Raw genomic sequence first — 11,864 nt, 5'->3', positions numbered from 1 at the left:
CAGAAAACATCCACTCATTCCATCAGACAAGACTAGTATAAAGGTACTCTGAAAATAATGTAATAACTATAATAAAAGGGATACAGACAAATATGATCCCATAATTATTATTAATAAATGTCATATATGGATAAAATATAACCTGACAATATGAATTACATGTTGAGTATACAAATCAGAATAAGAATATACATGCAATTGACTATGATTATGTGACTTTATAAATAGACCCATAACTGTAAAGGTCAAGATCAGAACCAATCTAAAATCTATCATTCTACATGCAAACTACAGATGTATACTATCATATATCCACAGAATCAAAAACTATCTCTCTCCTAACGTAACATTCAGGCCAAGGGACACATTCACCTATGGAAATAAGAAAACTATAGCATGCACTGCATACGCCATTCACATACCTTAAGTAAAGTAGAATACCTACCAGATAAAGAAACGATTACAGGTCCAAAAGTGCACTATGCTCTAAAACTTCAGTGTGCTAAGTAACCAACATATTCTATTACAACATACAATAGTTTTCCGTTGTAGTCTGCATGTTACAAATGTTCTAACTAGTCACTATTAACTATTTCAAATTTCTGCTGAAATGAGAGATGACCAATAAGAACTAATTATAGACAATTACCCAGGTGTGACACCTATCTAAAATTACAGAACTGGACAGGTAGAAAAACTACAACCCAGACGAATTAAGCATCAACCGACAAAACCAAATGAAATGTTGAGCACAATGAATAGCAGATGATATTATGATAAAGAATATGCATTATGCGGCAGGTAATACGCAATAAAATAATAACAACATGAAACATATCAAAAATATACCCTGTCACATATACATGTCAATCTTTTGTTTTTGTGTAAATGTAAACCGAACACCTGCCTTAATCAAACACATATCTTAATCGAACACCTGGCTTAACCATCACAAAACTTAATCGAACACCTGACTTAACCAAACACAAAATTAATCGAACACCTGGCTTAACCATCACAAAACTTAATCGAACACCTGACTTAACCAAACACAAAATTAATCGAACACCTGGCTTAACCAAACACAAAACTTAATCGAACACCTGACATAACCAAACACAAAACTTAATCGAACACCTGGCTTAACCATCACAAAACTTAATCGAACACCTGGCTTAACCATCACAAAACTTAATCGAACACCTGACTTAACCAAACACAAAACTTAATCGAACACCTGACTTAACCAAACACAAAACTTAATCGAACACCTGACTTAACCAAACACAAAATCCAACACTTGACTTAACCAAACACAAAACTTAATCGAACACCTGACTTAACCAAACACAAAACTTAATCGAACACCTGGCTTAACCATCACAAAACTTAATCCAACACTTGACTTAACCAAACACAAAACTTAATCGAACACCTGACTTAACCAAACACAAAACTTAATCGAACACCTGGCTTAACCATCACAAAACTTAATCGAACACCTGGCTTAACCATCACAAAACTTAATCGAACACCTGACTTAACCAAACACAAAACTTAATCGAACACCTGACTTAACCAAACACAAAACTTAATCGAACACCTGACTTAACCAAACACAAAATCCAACACTTGACTTAACCAAACACAAAACTTAATCGAACACCTGACTTAACCAAACACAAAACTTAATCGAACACCTGGCTTAACCATCACAAAACTTAATCCAACACTTGACTTAACCAAACACAAAACTTAATCGAACACCTGGCTTAACCAAACACAAAACTTAATCGAACACCTGGCTTAACCATCACAAAACTTAATCGAACACCTGGCTTAACCATCACAAAACTTAATCCAACACTTGACTTAACCAAACACAAAACTTAATCCAACACTTGACTTAACCAAACACAAAACTTAATCCAACACTTGACTTAACCAAACACAAACTTAATCGAACACCTGACTTAACCAAACACAAACTTAATCGAACACCTGACATAACCAAACACAAAACTTAATCGAGCACCTGACTTAACCAAACACAAAACTTAATCCAACACTTGACTTAACCAAACACAAAACTTAATCCAACACTTGACTTAACCAAACACAAAACTTAATCGAACACCTGACTTAACCAAACACAAAACTTAATCGAACACCTGACTTAACCAAACACAAAACTTAATCGAACACCTGACTTAACCAAACACAAAACTTAATCCAACACCTGACATAACCAAACACAAAACTTAATCGAACACCGGACTTAACCATCACAAAACTTAATCGAACACCTGACTTAACCAAACACAAAACTTAATCCAACACTTGACTTAACCAAACACAAAACTTAATCGAACACCTGACTTAACCAAACACAAAACTTAATCGAACACCTGACTTAACCAAACACAAAACTTAATCGAACACCTGACTTAACCAAACACAAACTTAATCGAACACCTGACATAACCAAACACAAAACTTAATCCAACACCTGACATAACCAAACACAAAACTTAATCGAACACCTGACTTAACCAAACACAAAACTTAATCGAACACCTGGCTTAACCAAACACAAAACTTAATCGAACACCTGACATAACCAAACACAAAACTTAATCGAACACCTGGCTTAACCATCACAAAACTTAATCGAACACCTGGCTTAACCATCACAAAACTTAATCGAACACCTGACTTAACCAAACACAAAACTTAATCGAACACCTGACTTAACCAAACACAAAACTTAATCGAACACCTGACTTAACCAAACACAAAACTTAATCCAACACTTGACTTAACCAAACACAAAACTTAATCGAACACCTGACTTAACCAAACACAAAACTTAATCGAACACCTGACTTAACCAAACACAAAACTTAATCGAACACCTGGCTTAACCATCACAAAACTTAATCCAACACTTGACTTAACCAAACACAAAACTTAATCGAACACCTGACTTAACCAAACACAAAACTTAATCGAACACCTGGCTTAACCATCACAAAACTTAATCGAACACCTGGCTTAACCATCACAAAACTTAATCCAACACTTGACTTAACCAAACACAAAACTTAATCCAACACTTGACTTAACCAAACACAAAACTTAATCCAACACTTGACTTAACCAAACACAAACTTAATCGAACACCTGACTTAACCAAACACAAACTTAATCGAACACCTGACATAACCAAACACAAAACTTAATCGAGCACCTGACTTAACCAAACACAAAACTTAATCCAACACTTGACTTAACCAAACACAAAACTTAATCCAACACTTGACTTAACCAAACACAAAACTTAATCGAACACCTGACTTAACCAAACACAAAACTTAATCGAACACCTGACTTAACCAAACACAAAACTTAATCGAACACCTGACTTAACCAAACACAAAACTTAATCCAACACCTGACATAACCAAACACAAAACTTAATCGAACACCGGACTTAACCATCACAAAACTTAATCGAACACCTGACTTAACCAAACACAAAACTTAATCCAACACTTGACTTAACCAAACACAAAACTTAATCGAACACCTGACTTAACCAAACACAAAACTTAATCGAACACCTGACTTAACCAAACACAAAACTTAATCGAACACCTGACTTAACCAAACACAAACTTAATCGAACACCTGACATAACCAAACACAAAACTTAATCCAACACCTGACATAACCAAACACAAAACTTAATCGAACACCTGACTTAACCAAACAAATTATTATCAAATGAACATAAAATTGTATCCATTGGCGTCTTAGAAAACAAAACAGTGTCTCCGCACTCGCGACAAATTTCGACTTCCATTAGAATATCTTTTAGCCATTCATAGTTCTTGGCTAACATTCTACATATAATTAAGACGACGATGACACTCCGTCCATATAAATAGTATCTACGGATATCAACTCATCATGTTAATGTCACTCGACCACATGAAGAAATAACTACTACGAATGAGAGTTAACTCAGCTCTAGGTCTAGTTTTACAAAGAATCCCAAATTGAAAATTTCTCAACTCATACTTTGGCCAAATCACTTGTAATTGAAGACTTGAGGAAAAACTAAAGGATTTGAGCAAAATCTCAATTTGATTTTGTTTTCATGAAACATAAAGGTAACATTCATCAGATCATAATTAACTGATATAACAGAGAGAAAAAAAATGGACACGAAACGAAGAAAAATAAATGAAAAACAATTGAAAATCACAAAGGAATGAGACGAAAATATGTTGAACTTCATAATTTTATACTAGTATATCAATGTACATGTAAGAGTTAAGAGTTGAATTATAAGTTGCATGTACTGTTGCGGATTACCAAGCAAAATAAATTAGACAATTTAGTTACAAATCTAACGCAAAATACTCTATAATTTTATATCGCAATATTTCAAGTAAGTACGATATATTCACACATTTGAATGTATCTCCCATTCTCTAAGTCCATTAAAAGCGGCACCTTGGGCAATTCTAGATATCTGTCTGCAGCACTGTGAATTACAGAAGAAACGAAACAGAATGAGTTTCAGAATATCTAAAGTACATGGACGAATGGCTAAAATTAATATTCTGACGGAATTAGAAATCTGTCGATATGGAAGTAGACGATTGCGCAAGTACTGGTGTTCTGTTTTGTCTTTTAATACGTCGATGTGCACAATTATAACATTCATATATTTATTAATCTTTCCCAGAAGAAATTCTCACACATTTTCCTCACCGAATGAGACTTAGCCCAAAGCAACATGGCGGTGCACAGTAAACAAAGAATGACCTCCGTCCATCATAGGCATAGCCTATAATCATAATGTACAAGTATAGATTAATACATGACGTTTTCAATATTGCTTTATAGTTATCAGCCCGATATCTTGATATCGACCCCCAGGAAAATAACAAGAAAAATAAAAAAGGACATGTTCATGTATTAAGCCGTTTATCACATATGTTTATACATGTACCAGTAATGAATTATTTCACCTTTTTGTCTTTACTAAAAGAAAGAAAAATCATTAAGTATCATTTGACAACGTTACATCAAATCGACTGTGACCTCGTCGAAGAACTTGAAAGCGTTTTGAACGGTTGTATGGAAGTGACATAATTAATTAAAGCTCACAAGAAAGCAGATATTACCATCATTAAATGTTATTGCCCAGGACGCAGATAACATACAGAAAACAATGCCTTTAATCCTTTAATCTTATTTTCCGCCATATAGATGACGTGATATCGTTAAATAATACTAGTTTCGGGGATTTGATACATTGCATCTAGAATTTGAGATAAAAGATACTACAGACACAGCGAAGTCAGCCTCATATCCTGACCTACACTTAGGGAACGATGGTAAAGGAAAACTATTGACCAAACTTTACGACAAACGTGATGACTCTTCATTCAGAATTGTGAAATTTCCTTTCATCTGTGGCAACATCCCTTCATCACCTGTGGATGGAGTTTCCATATCATACCTCATACGTTATGCCAGAGCTTGCCGTTACTATGCAGACTTTTTGTATCGCGCTAGACTTCTTACAATTAGGATTCTGGAACTGGATTACGTTGCTGTTTCTAGAAAAGCAACGGACGCTTACCCTACCGGTGCACATGGTCCTCACTCCCAGGTTTTAGTGGAGTCCGAGTTGCTGATTTAATTTTGTTTCTTTGTATGTATTATTTTAGTAACTTCATGTTCTTTGTTGTGTTTGTCTGTTTTCCATGTCAGGTATTTGTCCCAGGATTACATCCTTTTGATTTCCTCTAGAATCTTGGCTCCCTTGATTACTCTTTATTACATTTGTAAAATCGATGTTACTTCAATGAAATATGTAATAATACACTTCAACCTGCAGATAGTAAGCTTTCTACTATACAAATAAAGGGTGTCGAAAAATGCAAAGCTTTATTCCTCCACTACATTATTATGATCGTCTCCTGGTTATTAACTTATCAGTTATGAGCAACGTCAAAAACAGGAAACGGGTAGTAAGTTTAAATGTGTCATCGCCGTCCGCCGCGCTCGAAAGATTGCTGAAAAATTAAGCTATTTTGGTTAAAAATCGCATGTTTTATTTAGTTAGAAAATGTACTTACAGCATAAAATACATAAACATTGCCAAAAATATCAATATATTTATTTGTACTAGCTCCGAAACAGTCATATTAGCTCGGATATCCCTCGATTTCTGACTGTTTCTAAAGTTAGCGCTTGTAAAATAAATTTGATATTTTCCGGCAATAACACAAGACAATTTAAATTTGCAAAACACTGAATTGCAAATCTTGCGCCGCTTTTTCTTCAACCTACCATGTCATGTGAGTAACCATTGGATGCAGATTCGCATGGGATTTAATGAAATGCATTTTATTTTACAATTTTTGATAAAATAAACTTATAGTTTCAATTTAAAAATCATGGGATTTTTTTTATCCCATGGGATTTCATGAAATCCCATGGGATTTTCATAGAATCCCATGGGATTTTTTTGTGTCCCATGGGATTTCTTTTCTCCCATGGGATTTTTTTTCTCCCATGGGATTTTTTTTGTCCCATAGGATTTTTTGTTTGTAAATCAATACAGTTAGAAACATATAAAAATGGGTACATGTGTATGAAGAGGTATTATGATAAGATACCAGAAAGTACAAATGTGTGTGTAGATTGAATAAAGCTATAGAATTTAAATAATTTTACATCTCTATTATTTATAAGCAAGTAATAACCAATGCATTCTCACATTTAGTAAGTATATTTATTACTTTATTAAATTTTATAAGGAATATGCATGTTTTTATGTATTTAATTATTCAACTTAAAAAAGAATTGAAGCTAAATTATCTTGATAAGTATTATTTCTTGAACATGCTTTATAACAAAATATAGTTCATTTTTTTTTGCATTGCAAAAGTACTGATATTGTTGATAAACTACAAAAAGGTTAGTCTTTCATCACAATTCATAACCATATCCACATTCAACACAAAAGTATCTGTATTTTTTGGCATTTTATGTCCATTCTTAAACAAAAAGTGTTAAAATGCAAAATCAACTTTATTTAATACACCCCCTTTAGTGTAAAAATTGGGTTGATTTTGTGCAAAATTTTGGCAAAAATGAGCAAATTAACGCCTAAACCTTCTTTCATAACTTCCAAGGATATGAAATAGATGCCCATGCAATTTGACAGGAATTAAATGTCTGAATCAAAGTCTAACTCATTTTGAACCTTATATCATGGGCAAGAACCACCGTTCATATAAACTATTCCAATCTGGCTAACATAGACATCATAAAAACACCTAATATTGTCATGAATGTAAACAGATATAAAATTACTTAAACAGAAAATGAATGCTTGATACACATTACAGCACATCAAATCATAGTAAGGTACAATAATGTATGTTCTAAGTTTTTCCTGAATCGGCAGACATTTATTAATGATTATTTAAAAAAATTAAAACCTTTTTTGCAATGGTGGGGTTTTGAAAAAAATGAATTGATTTCTTCTGATGAATAAACGTGTAACTACATTCCTATTTAAAAATTTACATGTTTGTTGCTTATGTCTAAATCCCCACAGTTTCCTCCAATTTTACCCTTCTGTGAATGAGGCTGATACATCTAAACTATTTCTTGAATGTCAACACTTTAGCTTCAGTGGAAATAGTATTAGCAGTCACAAGTACATGTATGTACATGTATCATATTTAGGTAGCAATGATGATTTCTTTACAACTGTACTCCAGTATCACCAAAAGAAGATTCTCAATTTCTCATTTGATGGTAATAATAGTAAAAGCTCATGTTATGTACTGCACACTTTGTAGTGATGATCTGATCATGATAGTGTTGCTCTTAAATATAATGTGAAAATCCTCCTAAAATTTTGCAGGAATTTATTGCTGTATACCAGTAGCTATTCTGACCATAGAATCCCAACCAATAATGATACCTAAAAAATAGTTAAGAACTAAACATGTCATAGTATTGGGTAGATTTTTAATTTAAAAAAATGCAAACAAAGCACAAAAATGTGATGTCAAGGTCAATGGTAATTAACCCTAGAGGATGTAGAAGGCTATACATCTTAAAAATGCTTAACAACATGCCAATTATCAAAAACCTACCTTGAAAGATAATAAAGTAACAACCTAATGTAACAACCTAATGTAAACATGATTTGTGTTACTGGCTGAATAATTACTACGAGGGTGATTGGTCAGTTTCAACAGGCAACAACCACCCCCTCACTTTTCAAAGCCATGCAAAGCATAATCTGTGGGTCTTCAACTCTTAAAGGTTTCTTACAAATATTAATAACTTATTAATGTATTATGATTTATATGGAACTCATTCATGTATAAAGACAGAACTTAATGTGCTAAGTTGAAAAACTAACTACAAGTAATATGCTTCTTGTGCTCAATTAACTAACAGAGTGCACAACATTAATAACAATTTGAAGTAAACTGATTACCTAAAAAAAACATCAAAATCATGTACAAGTAATGCTTTACCATGCATATATAGGAATACCTGTAATTACAAGTTATCATATGTTGCTCTCACTACAGGATCCAAAACCCAATCCATCAGGTTGGTCAATGTATTAATAGTCATCTGGTATTATCAGGTTGTCCCTACAATATACAAAGCTAAAAGTACTGCATTGAATCTCTACTGATGCATTTCTTCACATATTTTTTTTAAGATACCTTGAGTGGTTTTGGAGGAGCTGTGCTAACAAGGTTTTCACATTAAAAACCAATTAGTTTAATTATCTCCCTTTATGGGTCTAGTGAATATATTATATCTTTACATAAAGCCTAACTTTCCAATTTTAATAATATAAAAAATTAGATGACATTCAAACAGTATGCGTGAAAGTTTCTGATAGTCTGTTAAACGAAAAACAAAATCAAACATCTCCACTACTATTTTACGAGTTTAAGTGTGCTTTCTATTAAAATGTGCGTCGTGAAAGCTTCCTGTGTATTCAAAGCAAAACTGTTTCAGCCTATTTACAATGTCATCAAGATTATGTTAAAAAATGCAAACCTGTGGATGAAAAAAATTTGTTTAATTATTTAATAATCACTGAGTATTGCATGTATAAGTACTTACTGCTACAGTAAATGTGTCAAATGATAATCGCCCTTTTTAATTGGTCAATATTCTTCTCTAAGAAATGTGTAAGTGTCTCTCTTTTAAATACAAGTCTTCACTTAAAGTTCTGAAAAAATAAAAATACAGCTAGACAAATTTAGTTGTACAAGTATTAAAATGCCAGCCACATGTGTAAAGATGGAGTTCAATATGGTTCTGTTGAAAATTTTCTGTTGGTATTGAACCCTCCCCCCTCCAAAAAAAAACCAAAAAACAAAAAACAAATGCCAATCAACATATTTCAATCTTTGCACACAGCATATCTTATTTTAAGTTCTATTTAAGAACTTTTAAGAACTAACATGTATTAGGAACACATACTAAGCAACAAATCCAGTTAAAACTTTATGCAGGATTGTCAGGTAGTGCCTGTTTTGTACTATAAGTAAACAAATTATAAGTCTATTCTACTGACTGAAAACCTGTGACTTGTTCTTGTAATTAATTAATTTTTAAGTAGAAATATTGATTTTGCTTGCAGGTTAAATATAAATAAAAATATTGCACTTGCGAAGCAAAAATTTTCATCCGGGTCGCCCTCCCCCCTCTTTGTAATGTCCATTATTATTTTTATAAGTCTTGCAAAGATGGTACATATACCGTAAAGCTCACGATGCTCGCTGATTTAGGAAATGCCTACTCCATATTATAACTTGGTAAGGAGTGACCAGTCCCTGTAATATAAATTCCCTGACCACGGTAACTTAATCATTAAATATTACAATTACAGTGAAAAAAAAAAGGATTCTTCAGATACAATAAATATTCCCCCTTCAAATAAAATACTTTAAAAAAAATTCTAATTTTATAATGGGTAAACACCGCACGAGAATTCAGCTGTAGTTCCCAACCTGTGACTGTGGAAGGAGGAAACTGTTTCAGGAGCAGAGTAGTCAGAGCAAATCATGAAGATTTTCTGAAGTAGTACAACTCCTAACTTACTGTAGTCGGAACTTGACGTATGCATTCATTGCTGTATTGAATTCGTTAGTTTCTGAACGACTGCAGCATCAACACTTATCTCGCTGCTGGGACGAGGTCATAGCGGGGAATGAACCGTATACAAAAGCGTCTTGTGTCATGCGTGATTTCGGCACCCCGTTTCGCCACTGACTGACAATACATTTCTGAGGTTTCCTCTGTAATTATCCTCTCGTATAACACTTGTTGTTATATCGATGCAGGAACGCACAAGATGAGCATTCCAGTAACGTAGTAAATAGTTGTACAAAAAGTTATTTCATAGCTAGCGAAGGAGTTAAATTTAGGTAAATGCTATGTATAATATAAATCCTTGGGCTAACGAATGAAACTGTACTTTCTCGGGACTTTGTCTTGATTAAACATAGTACGTGTACATTTTAATACCCAGATCTAACGTAAGATGCTGGCATTTCCGTTCGTCCATAGGATGGTGCCATATCAGAAAATAACTTCCATGCAAGCGAACCTCTTTCACGGGCTGCAGTAATTCGGTTTTGTAATGTAAATTAAAGCATGGACTGTAAAATCATTGGTGACAGTTACACGCATAGACCTGTAATTAATTATAACTCCCTGTTACATGTACGGTTTTAATTCGCTATTAAAATTATAAAAACCTTATATAAATTAAAAGAAAAAAACCTCATTCACTAGTAAGCAGATCCTTTCAGTAAATATAATTATATTATATAAGGACTTTTATAATAGCCTATCAAAATCCTTTGGTTGTTATATTCAAAAAAGAAGTATTAAAAATGATATAATTGGATTAATGTGGATAATTTCATGCAAAATTTTGGTGAAAATAAGGAAATATTATACTATGACACACACCTTTTTTTCTAGACCCCCACCCCTTTTAGAACCCACTTTCAAAATCTCGGTTAAGTTTACGTACGACACTACACAGGCCAGGTGACGAATAGAATCGCCCTGAGGTAATTTTAAAAAAAATAATTGTTTTATGGCTCAGACAGAACAGGTGACTCAACAGGTGACAGGATTTACCTGTCCAATATTGCAGTAGAAGATGTTCGTTCCCTTACAGTTCTGATTATCCGTGTGTATATAGTGTACAAAAGTGCGTTCCTGTTATATACAAGAAGCTTTTACAGATGAGATGATGACAAAGGTATACTAGTATATTCCAACATTACAGTAAAAATCCTTAATTGTATAATTTCAGAATCGCCTACATACATGTAGGGAAATTGAAGTTCTAAAGTCTGTCATACCTCTGGTTATAGCTACAATTTATATGATATGCATTAAACTGTATTGTACATACGTGTAATAAGATTCACCCATTCAACTTTTCGAAACACTATACGGTAGAATCTGTCCAATATTGCAGTAGATGTTCGTACACTTACAGTTCTGATCATCCGTGTGTACATAGTGTACAAAAGTGCGTTCCTGTTATATACAAGCAGCTTTTACAGATGAGATGATGACAAAGGTATACTAGTATATTCCAACATTACCGTAAAAATCCTTAATTGTATAATTTCAAAATCGCCTACATACATGTAGGGAAACTGGTTATAGCTACAATTTATATGATATGCATTAAACTGTATTGTACATACGTGTAATAAGATTCACCCATTCTACTTTTCGAAACACTATACGGTGGATTCTATATG

The 11,864-nt window shown here is 33.3% G+C and overlaps 1 long non-coding RNA gene across 1 annotated transcript; it reads right to left on the bottom strand.

Annotated features, from left to right (window-relative positions):
- Positions 1-7,370: 7,370 nt before the first annotated feature.
- LOC148603363 (uncharacterized) lies at positions 7,371-11,637 on the bottom strand. The gene is made up of 5 exons (XR_015916396.1): positions 11,507-11,637; positions 10,177-10,771; positions 9,193-9,301; positions 8,605-8,708; positions 7,371-8,020 (listed from the first exon to the last, which is right to left on the bottom strand). It is a non-coding gene; the product is annotated as an uncharacterized LOC148603363 (long non-coding RNA).
- Positions 11,638-11,864: the final 227 nt, after the last annotated feature.

Source organism: Perna viridis, chromosome 11 (genome assembly GCF_037379345.1).
Source record: "Perna viridis isolate PV_CMFRI_1.1 ecotype Kerala chromosome 11, ASM3737934v1, whole genome shotgun sequence".
Classification (NCBI taxonomy): Eukaryota; Metazoa; Mollusca; class Bivalvia; order Mytilida; family Mytilidae; genus Perna; species Perna viridis.
Note: the sequence above shows the minus strand (reverse complement) of the source record. Positions and strands in the feature narration are given on the sequence as shown.